The 10000-nt window shown below is 66.2% G+C and overlaps 1 non-coding gene across 1 annotated transcript in view; it reads left to right on the plus strand.

Annotated features, from left to right (window-relative positions):
* Positions 1–9462: 9462 nt before the first annotated feature.
* Positions 9463–10000, plus strand: part of LOC135766285 (18S ribosomal RNA) — a 1855-nt gene continuing 1317 nt past the window's right edge. The window contains exon 1 of the ribosomal RNA XR_010541497.1: positions 9463–10000. This exon is cut by the window's right edge and continues 1317 nt beyond it. This is a non-coding gene — a ribosomal RNA (18S ribosomal RNA).

Here is a 10000-nt window from a genome sequence, read left to right on the forward strand (position 1 = left end):
CGCGGGTTGGCTCGTTGGATAGGTCCGCTCCGGTAGAGCAACCGACCCAAGGGACGAGTCGATCCGACCCAAGGCGCCCGAGCTACGGGCGTTTAAAGGTCAGGCGGTGGTGCCCCGTATCTCGGCCGGGCTTGGGGTTAGAGAGACGCGGGTTGGCTCGTTGGAAAGGTCCCCTCCGGTGGAGCAACCGACCCAAAGGGCGAAGTCCTGGGACTTTGTGCGCCGGAGCTACGGGCGTTTAAAGGTCAGGCGGTGGTGCCCCGTATCTCGGCCGGGCTTAGGGTTAGAGAGACGAGGGTTGGCTCGTTGGAAAGGGCCGCTCCGGTAGAGCAACCGACCCAAAGGGCGAGTCGATCCGAGCGAAGGGCGTCCGAGCTGCGGCCGTGGGAAAATCCGCGGAGGGACCGCCGTATCTCGGCCGGGCTTGGGGTTAGGGAGAAGCGGGTAGGCTCGTTCGAAAGGTCCCCTCGGGTGGAGCAACCGACCCAAAGGGCGAGTCGATCCGAGCAAAGGCGCCCGAGTTACGGCCGTTTAAAGGTCAGGCGGTGGTACCCCGTATCTCGGCCGGGCTTAGGGTTAGAGAGACGAGGGTTGGCTCGTTGGAAAGGTCCCCTCCGGTGGAGCAACCGACCCAAAGGGCGAAGTCCTGGGACTTTGTGCGCCGGAGCTACGGGCGTTTAAAGGTCAGGCGGTGGTGCCCCGTATCTCGGCCGGGCTTAGGGTTAGAGAGACGAGGGTTGGCTCGTTGGAAAGGGCCGCTCCGGTAGAGCAACCGACCCAAAGGGCGAGTCGATCCGAGCAAGGGCGTCCGAGCTGCGGCCGTGGGAAAATCCGCGGAGGGACCGCCGTATCTCGGCCGGGCTTGGGGTTAGGGAGAAGCGGGTAGGCTCGTTCGAAAGGTCCCCTCGGGTAGAGCAACCGACCCAAAGGGCGAGTCGATCCGAGCAAATGCGCCCGAGTTACGGCCGTTTAAAGGTCAGGCGGTGGTACCCCGTATCTCGGCCGGGCTTAGGGTTAGAGAGACGAGGGTTGGCTCGTTGGAAAGGTCCCCTCGGGTGGAGCAACCGACCCAAAGGGCGAGTCGATCCGAGCAAATGCGCCCGAGTTACGGCCGTTTAAAGGTCAGGCGGTGGTACCCCGTATCTCGGCCGGGCTTAGGGTTAGAGAGACGAGGGTTGGCTCGTTGGAAAGGTCCCCTCGGGTGGAGCAACCGACCCAAAGGGCGAGTCGATCCGAGCAAAGGCGCCCGAGTTACGGCCGTTTAAAGGTCAGGCGGTGGTACCCCGTATCTCGGCCGGGCTTAGGGTTAGAGAGACGAGGGTTGGCTCGTTGGATAGGGCCGCTCCGGTAGAGCAACCGACCCAAAGGGCGAGTCGATCCGAGCAAAGGCGCCCGAGTTACGGCCGTTTAAAGGTCAGGCGGTGGTACCCCGTATCTCGGCCGGGCTTGGGGTTAGAGAGACGAGGGTTGGCTCGTTGGAAAGGTCCGCTCGGGTAGAGCAACCGACCCAAAGGGCGAGTTCATCCGAGCAAAGGCGCCCGAGCTGCGGCCGTGGGAAAATCCGCGGAGGGACCGCCGTATCTCGGCCGGGCTTAGGGTTAGAGAGACGAGGGTTGGCTCGTTGGATAGGGCCGCTCCGGTAGAGCAACCGACCCAAAGGGCGAGTCGATCCGAGCAAAGGCGCCCGAGCTGCGGCCGTGGGAAAATCCGCGGAGGGACCGCCGTATCTCGGCCGGGCTTAGGGTTAGAGAGAAGCGGGTTGGCTCGTTGGATAGGGCCGCTCCGGTAGAGCAACCGACCCGAAGGGCGAGTCGATCCGAGCAAGGGCGCCCGAGCTGCGGCCGTGGGAAAATCCGGGGAGGGACCGCCGTATCTCGGCCGGGGAAAGGGCTAGAGGCTCGCGGGTAGGCTCGTTCGAAAGGTCCCCTCGCGTGGAGCGACCGACCCAAAGGGCGAGTCGATCCGAGCAAAGGCGCCCGTGCTGCGGCCGTGGGAAAATCCGGGGAGGGACCGCCGTATCTCGGCCGGGGAAAGGGCTAGAGGCTCGCGGGTAGGCTCGTTCGAAAGCCCCCCTCCGGCATAGCGACCGACCCGAAGGGCGAAGGCCCCGGACCCGAGGCGCCCGAGAAACGGCCGTGGGAAAATCCGGGCACAGACCGCCGTATCTCGGCCGGGGAAAGGGCTAGAGGCTCGCGGGTAGGCTCGTTCGAAAGCTCCCCTCCGGCATAGCGACCGACCCGAAGGGCGAAGGCCCCGGACCCGAGGCGCCCGAGAAACGGCCGTGGGAAAATCCGGGGAGGGACCGCCGTATCTCGGCCGGGGAAAGGGCTAGAGGCTCGCGGGTAGGCTCGTTCGAAAGCCCCCCTCCGGCATAGCGACCGACCCGAAGGGCGAAGGCCCCGGACCCGAGGCGCCCGAGAAACGGCCGTGGGAAAATCCGGGCACAGACCGCCGTATCTCGGCCGGGGAAAGGGCTAGAGGCTCGCGGGTAGGCTCGTTCGAAAGCTCCCCTCCGGCATAGCGACCGACCCGAAGGGCGAAGGCCCCGGACCCGAGGCGCCCGAGAAACGGCCGTGGGAAAATCCGGGGAGGGACCGCCGTATCTCGGCCGGGGAAAGGGCTAGAGGCTCGCGGGTAGGCTCGTTCGAAAGCCCCCCTCCGGCATAGCGACCGACCCGAAGGGCGAAGGCCCCGGACCCGAGGCGCCCGAGAAACGGCCGTGGGAAAATCCGGGCACAGACCGCCGTATCTCGGCCGGGGAAAGGGCTAGAGGCTCGCGGGTAGGCTCGTTCGAAAGCTCCCCTCCGGCATAGCGACCGACCCGAAGGGCGAAGGCCCCGGACCCGAGGCGCCCGAGAAACGGCCGTGGGAAAATCCGGGCACAGACCGCCGTATCTCGGCCGGGGAAGGGGCTAGAGGCTCGCGGGTAGGCTCGTTCGAAAGGCCCCCTCCGGCGGAGCGACCGACCCAAAGGGCGAAGGCCCCGGACCCGAGGCGCCCGAGATACGGCCGCGGGAATTTCCGCGAGCTTCGACCGGACGTATCTCCGGCGGGCGGGGTCGCACGGACCCGAGGCCGGGCTCGTCGGAAAGCCCCGGGACGGACCTTTCGAACGAGACCGGCCGCGCGTCCGGGCGACCTCCGAGGCGGACGCTAGGGGCGCCGGAGCCCCGGACGAGCGAAAATTCCGCGACCACCCGCCCGTATCTCGGCCCGGGAAAGGGCCAGAGACTCGAGGGAGGGCTCGTTCGAAAGCTCCCCTCCGGCATAGCGACCGACCCGAAGGGCGAAGGCCCCGGACCCGAGGCGCCCGAGAAACGGCCGTGGGAAAATCCCGCGGGGGTAGGCCGTATCTCGGCCCCGGAAAGGGCTAGCGACGCGCGGGTGGGCTCGTTCGAAAGGCCCCCCGCGGAGGAGCCACCCACCCGAAGGGCGAAGGCCCCGGACCCGGGGCGCCGGAGCAGCGCGGTAACGAAATTCGAATTTTCGACCGGAAGTATCTCGGGCCCCCGGGGTCGCACGGACCCGCGGCCGGTCTCGTCGGAAAGCCCCGGGCGAGACCTTTCCGACGAGCCCGGCCCCGAGTCCGTAGGACCTTCCCCGGCCGAGATACGGCGCCCGGCAGTTCATTGGCCGATATCTCGGAAACGGGGCGTCGTAGACGCTCCGTGGTATTGGTGACCTTGACGATGCCGGGTCAGACGAGTCGGCCGCGGGCACGGGCCCGGGGGCGCCGGCCGCCAGAGTCGGGTGGCTCGCGCACTTCCAGGCGGGCCGCTCGCGCACCTCCAGGCACCCCGACCCACTCGCCGAGGCCGACCGAGGTGCGCCGTCCCGGCCGCGGACCGGTCGGGGTCCCCTCTCGAAAGGGCAGTAGTGTGAACAGGTGCCATCGGGTATATAGGGGAAGGGGTCCTCTCGAACCAGGCCTTCGAACCCGCGCGAGCCTAGCCCGGCAAGGCTCACCCTCCCCGGCCACGGGTTCGGCCTCCGTCCCCCTGGAGGTCCGGCACCTCCAGGGTCCCCGACCCTGCCTCCCCTGCCCGAGGGGAGGCCTCCGAGGCGGGCCTGACAGGGCGGCCCTCCCTCCTGGAAGTCCGGTTCCTCCAGGGTCCCCGACCCTGCCTCCCCTGCCCGAGGGGAGGCCTCCGAGGCGGGCCTGACAGGGCGGCCCTCCCTCCTGGAAGTCCGGTTCCTCCAGGGCACACGTCCCTACCTCCGTAGCCCAGAGAGGTGACTCCGAGGCGGGCCTGACAGGGCGGCCCTCCCTCCTGGAAGTCTGGTTCCTCCAGGGCACACGTCCCCACCTCCGTAGCCCAGATGGGTGACTCGATAGCGGGCCTGACAGGGCGGCCCTCCCTCCTGGAAGTCCGGTTCCTCCAGGGCACACGTCCCTGCCTCCTTAGCCCAGAGAGGTGACTCCGAGGCGGGCCTGACAGGGCGGCCCTCCCTCCTGGAAGTCTGGTTCCTCCGGGGCACCCGTCCCTACCTCCGTAGCCCAGATGGGTGACTCGAAAGCGGGCCTGACAGGGCGGCCCTCCCTCCTGGAAGTCCGGTTCCTCCAGGGCACACGTCCCTGCCTCCTTAGCCCAGAGAGGTGACTCCGAGGCGGGCCTGACAGGGCGGCCCTCCCTCCTGGAAGTCTGGTTCCTCCGGGGCACACGTCCCTACCTCCGTAGCCCAGATGGGTGACTCGAAAGCGGGCCTGACAGGGCGGCCCTCCCTCCTGGAAGTCCGGTTCCTCCAGGGCACACGTCCCTGCCTCCTTAGCCCAGAGAGGTGACTCCGAGGCGGGCCTGACAGGGCGGCCCTCCCTCCTGGAAGTCTGGTTCCTCCAGGGCACACGTCCCTACCTCCGTAGCCCAGATGGGTGACTCGAAAGCGGGCCTGACAGGGCGGCCCTCCCTCCTGGAAGTCCGGTTCATCCAGGGCACACGTCCCTGCCTCCTTAGCCCAGAGAGGTGACTCCGAGGCGGGCCTGACAGGGCGGCCCTCCCTCCTGGAAGTCTGGTTCCTCCAGGGCACACGTCCCTACCTCCGTAGCCCAGATGGGTGACTCGAAAGCGGGCCTGACAGGGCGGCCCTCCCTCCTGGAAGTCCGGTTCATCCAGGGCACACGTCCCTGCCTCCTTAGCCCAGAGAGGTGACTCCGAGGCGGGCCTGACAGGGCGGCCCTCCCTCCTGGAAGTCTGGTTCCTCCAGGGCACACGTCCCTGCCTCCTTAGCCCAGAGAGGTGACTCCGAGGCGGGCCTGACAGGGCGGCCCTCCCTCCTGGAAGTCTGGTTCCTCCAGGGCACACGTCCCTACCTCCGTAGCCCGGATGGGTGACTCGAAAGCGGGCCTGACAGGGCGGCCCTCCCTCCTGGAAGTCCGGTTCATCCAGGGCACACGTCCCTACCTCCGTAGCCCAGATGGGTGACTCGAAAGCGGGCCTGACAGGGCGGCCCTCCCTCCTGGAAGTCTGGTTCCTCCAGGGCACACGTCCCTGCCTCCTTAGCCCAGAGAGGTGACTCCGAGGCGGGCCTGACAGGGCGGCCCTCCCTCCTGGAAGTCTGGTTCCTCCAGGGCACACGTCCCTGCCTCCTTAGCCCAGAGAGGTGACTCCGAGGCGGGCCTGACAGGGCGGCCCTCCCTCCTGGAAGTCTGGTTCCTCCAGGGCACCCGTCCCCACCTCCGTAGCCCAGATGGGTGACTCGAAAGCGGGCCTGACAGGGCGGCCCTCCCTCCTGGAAGTCTGGTTCCTCCAGGGCACACGTCCCTGCCTCCTTAGCCCAGAGAGGTGACTCCGAGGCGGGCCTGACAGGGCGGCCCTCCCTCCTGGAAGTCTGGTTCCTCCAGGGCACCCGTCCCCACCTCCGTAGCCCAGATGGGTGACTCGAAAGCGGGCCTGACAGGGCGGCCCTCCCTCCTGGAAGTCTGGTTCCTCCAGGGCACACGTCCCTGCCTCCTTAGCCCAGAGAGGTGACTCCGAGGCGGGCCTGACAGGGCGGCCCTCCCTCCTGGAAGTCCGGTTCCTCCGGGGCACACGTCCCTACCTCCGTAGCCCAGATGGGTGACTCGAAAGCGGGCCTGACAGGGCGGCCCTCCCTCCTGGAAGTCTGGTTCCTCCAGGGCACCCGTCCCTACCTCCGTAGCCCAGATGGGTGACTCGAAAGCGGGCCTGACAGGGCGGCCCTCCCTCCTGGAAGTCTGGTTCCTCCAGGGCACCCGTCCCTACCTCCGTAGCCCAGATGGGTGACTCGAAAGCGGGCCTGACAGGGCGGCCCTCCCTCCTGGAAGTCTGGTTCTTCCAGGGCACACGTCCCTACCTCCGTAGCCCAGATGGGTGACTCGAAAGCGGACGCGGGAGGGTGTACGTGGCGCACCCCCAGGCCGAAGAGAGGTCTCGTGAGCGGACGCGAGGGTGTACGACAGAAGGCCTGGAAGTCTCTGACTTCCAGGGTCACCGACCCTACCTCATGAGCCCGAAGAGGTGACTCGAATGCGGACGCGGGGGTGTACGTGGCGCACCCCCAGGCCGAAGAGAGGTCTCGTGAGCGGACACGAGAAGTACGACAGAGGGCCTGGAAGCAAAAGCGGGTGACTCGTGCACTTCCAGAAAAGGCAAAAGCGGGTGACTCGTGCACTTCCATAAAGCCGAAACGAGGTCTCGTGAGCGGACACGAGAAGTACGACAGAGGGCCTGGAGGTAAAAGCGGGTGACTCGTGCACTTCCAGGGTCTCCGACCTTACGGCGCCTTCCGACGCGGGCGCCTCCTCCCGGACGAGCCACGGGAAGGGCCCCTTCTCTCAAGGGGCGGTCGTTTGAACAGGTGCCATCGGGTATATAGGGATGGGTTGCTTCGAAAGTGGACCTCCAGCGTCCTCCCTCCCTGCGGCAGATCCCAAGAAAGGTCTGTGCGCGTCGGTGTGCGATGAACGAAAAACCGTTAAAAGAACTGGAACGGTTGGAACGGACGAAGGGCGTCTGATGTGAGGCAGCGCCCCGGGCGAGTGTCGAAAGACGGGTAACCCATATCCGCATGCCGCCTAGGCGGAAAGATCCGGCCTGGATCATATCAAGGCTAATGCCTAAAAACTAAAGCTACCTTGGGTGATGGAACTCGGCTACGGCCGCAAAACGATCCGCCCTGGATCATCAAGGCTAATGCCTAAAAACTAAAGCTACCTTGGGTGATGGAACTCGGCTACGGCCGCAAAACGATCCGCCCTGGATCAAGGCTACGGCCTAAAAACGGCAAAAAAAGATCCAAAAGTCCCTGGATCAAGGCGCTTCGGCTTAAAACCTGTGAAAAGATCCGCCCTGGATCAAGGCTACGGCCTTAAAGCTGCTCAAAAGATCCGCCCTGGATCAAGGCTACGGCCTTAAAACTGCTAAAAAGATCCTAAAGTCTCTGGATCTAGGCTACGGCCTCAAAGACACACGTGTTGTGAGATAAGATCCGCCCTGGATCTCCAGGCTACGGCCTCAAAGGTTCGACCCGACCATATATGCTCAGACACGGGCGAACACAAAAGCGTAACAACCCATGTTGGAACCGTCGAAGGATCTCGGCGTCGGCCGTAAAACGGAAACCCCCCGGTCGTCGGTACGCGTGTGGCGGTCGAGGGCCCCCGGCCGCCGGTCGGTGCGGGCGCGTGGATAGGTCTCCCGAGCGGTCAAGGAGTCCCGGAAGCCGGTCGGCGCGAGCGGCCGGCCCCGGGGCACCCTACCCTCTCGGGCGCACCGACCCCACGCGTTTCGTCTCGGTCGGCGTCCGGGGTTCCGAGACACCCTTATGTATCTGTGTGACAGACGGAGTGGCACACCGTCTGCGGCGGGACAGGGCCGCCGACCGCGATGGAAGTCGAGTGAGGCGGCTTCCGGGGTCCAAGACCCTACAGACAGACGGAGTGGCGACCCGTCTGCGGCGGGCCAGGGCCGCCGACCGCGATGGAAGTCGAGTGGGGCGGCTTCCAGGGTCCAAGACCCTACAGACAGACGGAGTGGCGACCCGTCTGCGGCGGGCCAGGGCCGCCGACCGCGATGGAAGTCGAGTGGGGCGGCTTCCAGGGTCCAAGACCCTACAGACAGACGGAGTGGTGACCCGTCTGCGGCGGGACAGGGCCGCCGACCGTTACGGAAGTCGAGGGGGACGGCTTCCAGGGTCCAAGACCCTATCTGTGTGACAGACGAAGGTGCATCGTCTGGGGCGGGACAGGGCCGCCGACCGCTATGGAAGTCGAGTCGGGTGGCTCGTGCACTTCCAGGGTCCAAGACCCTCTCTTCGTGACCGACGAAGGTGCTCTGTCTGGGGCGGTACGGGGCCGCCGACCGCTATGGAAGTCGAGTCGGGTGGCTCGTGCACTTCCAGGGTCCAAGACCAACGCGTTTGACCGACGAAGGTGCCCCGTCCCCGGGCACGGACGGGGACGGGCCCGGCCTCCGGGCCGCCGTGGAAGTCGAGTCGGGTGGCTCTCGCACTTCCAGGGTCCTCGACCCTATCTGTCTGACCGACGAAGGCGCTTCGTCTCGGGCGGGCCAGGGCCGCCAGCCGCTATGGAAGCCGAGTCGGGTGGCTCGTGCGCTTCCAGGGTCCACGACCCTGCCTTCGTGACCGACGAAGGCGCTCTGTCTGGGGCGGTACAGAGCCGGGCCCCGTCCAGCAGGGGACGGTGGCCCGAACAGGTGCCATCGGGTATATAGGGAAGAGCACCTCGCTGACTCTCCAAGGTGATAGGCTACCGGATCCCAGGACCTCTCGAGCCCAGCGAGAGGCCTCTCGAGCGGACACAAATGCCTCGAAAAAGTCCCTCTGCACTGAGGTAGTGACGATTCTTATTACGAATGGTAAATCATCCAAGGAAGGGACGAACCCGGCTGGCCTCGGCCGTTAAACGAGCCGGCTTCGTTCGGCCGCTAAACGAACCGGCGTCGTTCGGCCGCAAAACGAACCGGCGTCGGCCGCTAAACGAAACCCCGGGCGGGACAGGGCCGCCCACGTCTCAGCCTTAATGACCCGTTACGGGGTGACGCCCGGATACGCTTTGTGTGTCATGGCCCTGAGATTCTGGAAATCGAACTGCGCCTGGGGCAGGCCTCCGCCCGGCCGACGTTAGCGCGTCGGCCGCCATGGGCGGTCGGTTCCTCCCCGACCCGGCGCTCTCGCCTCCAGGGGGGCTCTCCGGAGCCCGCCCGACCCTTTCCGCGGGAGACTCAGACGGTCCGTCAGACGCGAAGGTCCGCCACCGGCGGCCGGCGAGGGCCTCGGCGACCGAGGGCGGAGACGCCCCCGGCCCGTCGCGGCCACCCGGCCCCGCGAAACGCACCTTTCCTCGGTTACGGCCCACCCGGCCGCCCCTCAGCCTACGAGAGGGGAGAGCCACACGAGAGTGGCCCCGGTCCCACTCCCCCCGGGGGGTGGAAACCGGGACCCGCGCCGCGTGAACCCCGGGTCAGAGCGAGGCTCTCCTACGGCTACTACCTGGTTGATCCTGCCAGTAACATATGCTTGTCTCAAAGATTAAGCCATGCAGGTCTAAGTGCACACGGCCGGTACAGTGAAACTGCGAATGGCTCATTAAATCAGTTATGGTTCCTTTGATCGCTCCACCCGTACTTGGATAACTGTGGCAATTCCAGAGCTAATACATGCAAACGAGCGCCGACCCGGCCCGCGAGGGCCGGGGACGCGTGCATTTATCAGACCCAAAACCCATCCGGGACGCGTCTCCGGGCGCGCCCCGGCCGCTTTGGTGACTCAGGATAACCTCGAGCCGATCGCGCGCCCCCGCGGCGGCGACGACTCATTCGAATGTCTGCCCTATCAACTTTCGATGGTACTTTAGGCGCCTACCATGGTGACCACGGGTGACGGGGAATCAGGGTTCGATTCCGGAGAGGGAGCCTGAGAAACGGCTACCACATCCAAGGAAGGCAGCAGGCGCGCAAATTACCCACTCCCGACTCGGGGAGGTAGTGACGAAAAATAACAATACAGGTCTCTTTCGAGGCCCTGT

This window comes from Paramisgurnus dabryanus, unplaced genomic scaffold (assembly GCF_030506205.2).
Source record: "Paramisgurnus dabryanus unplaced genomic scaffold, PD_genome_1.1 h2tg000330l_1_43277__unordered_in_group0, whole genome shotgun sequence".
In the NCBI taxonomy this organism is placed as follows: Eukaryota; Metazoa; Chordata; class Actinopteri; order Cypriniformes; family Cobitidae; genus Paramisgurnus; species Paramisgurnus dabryanus.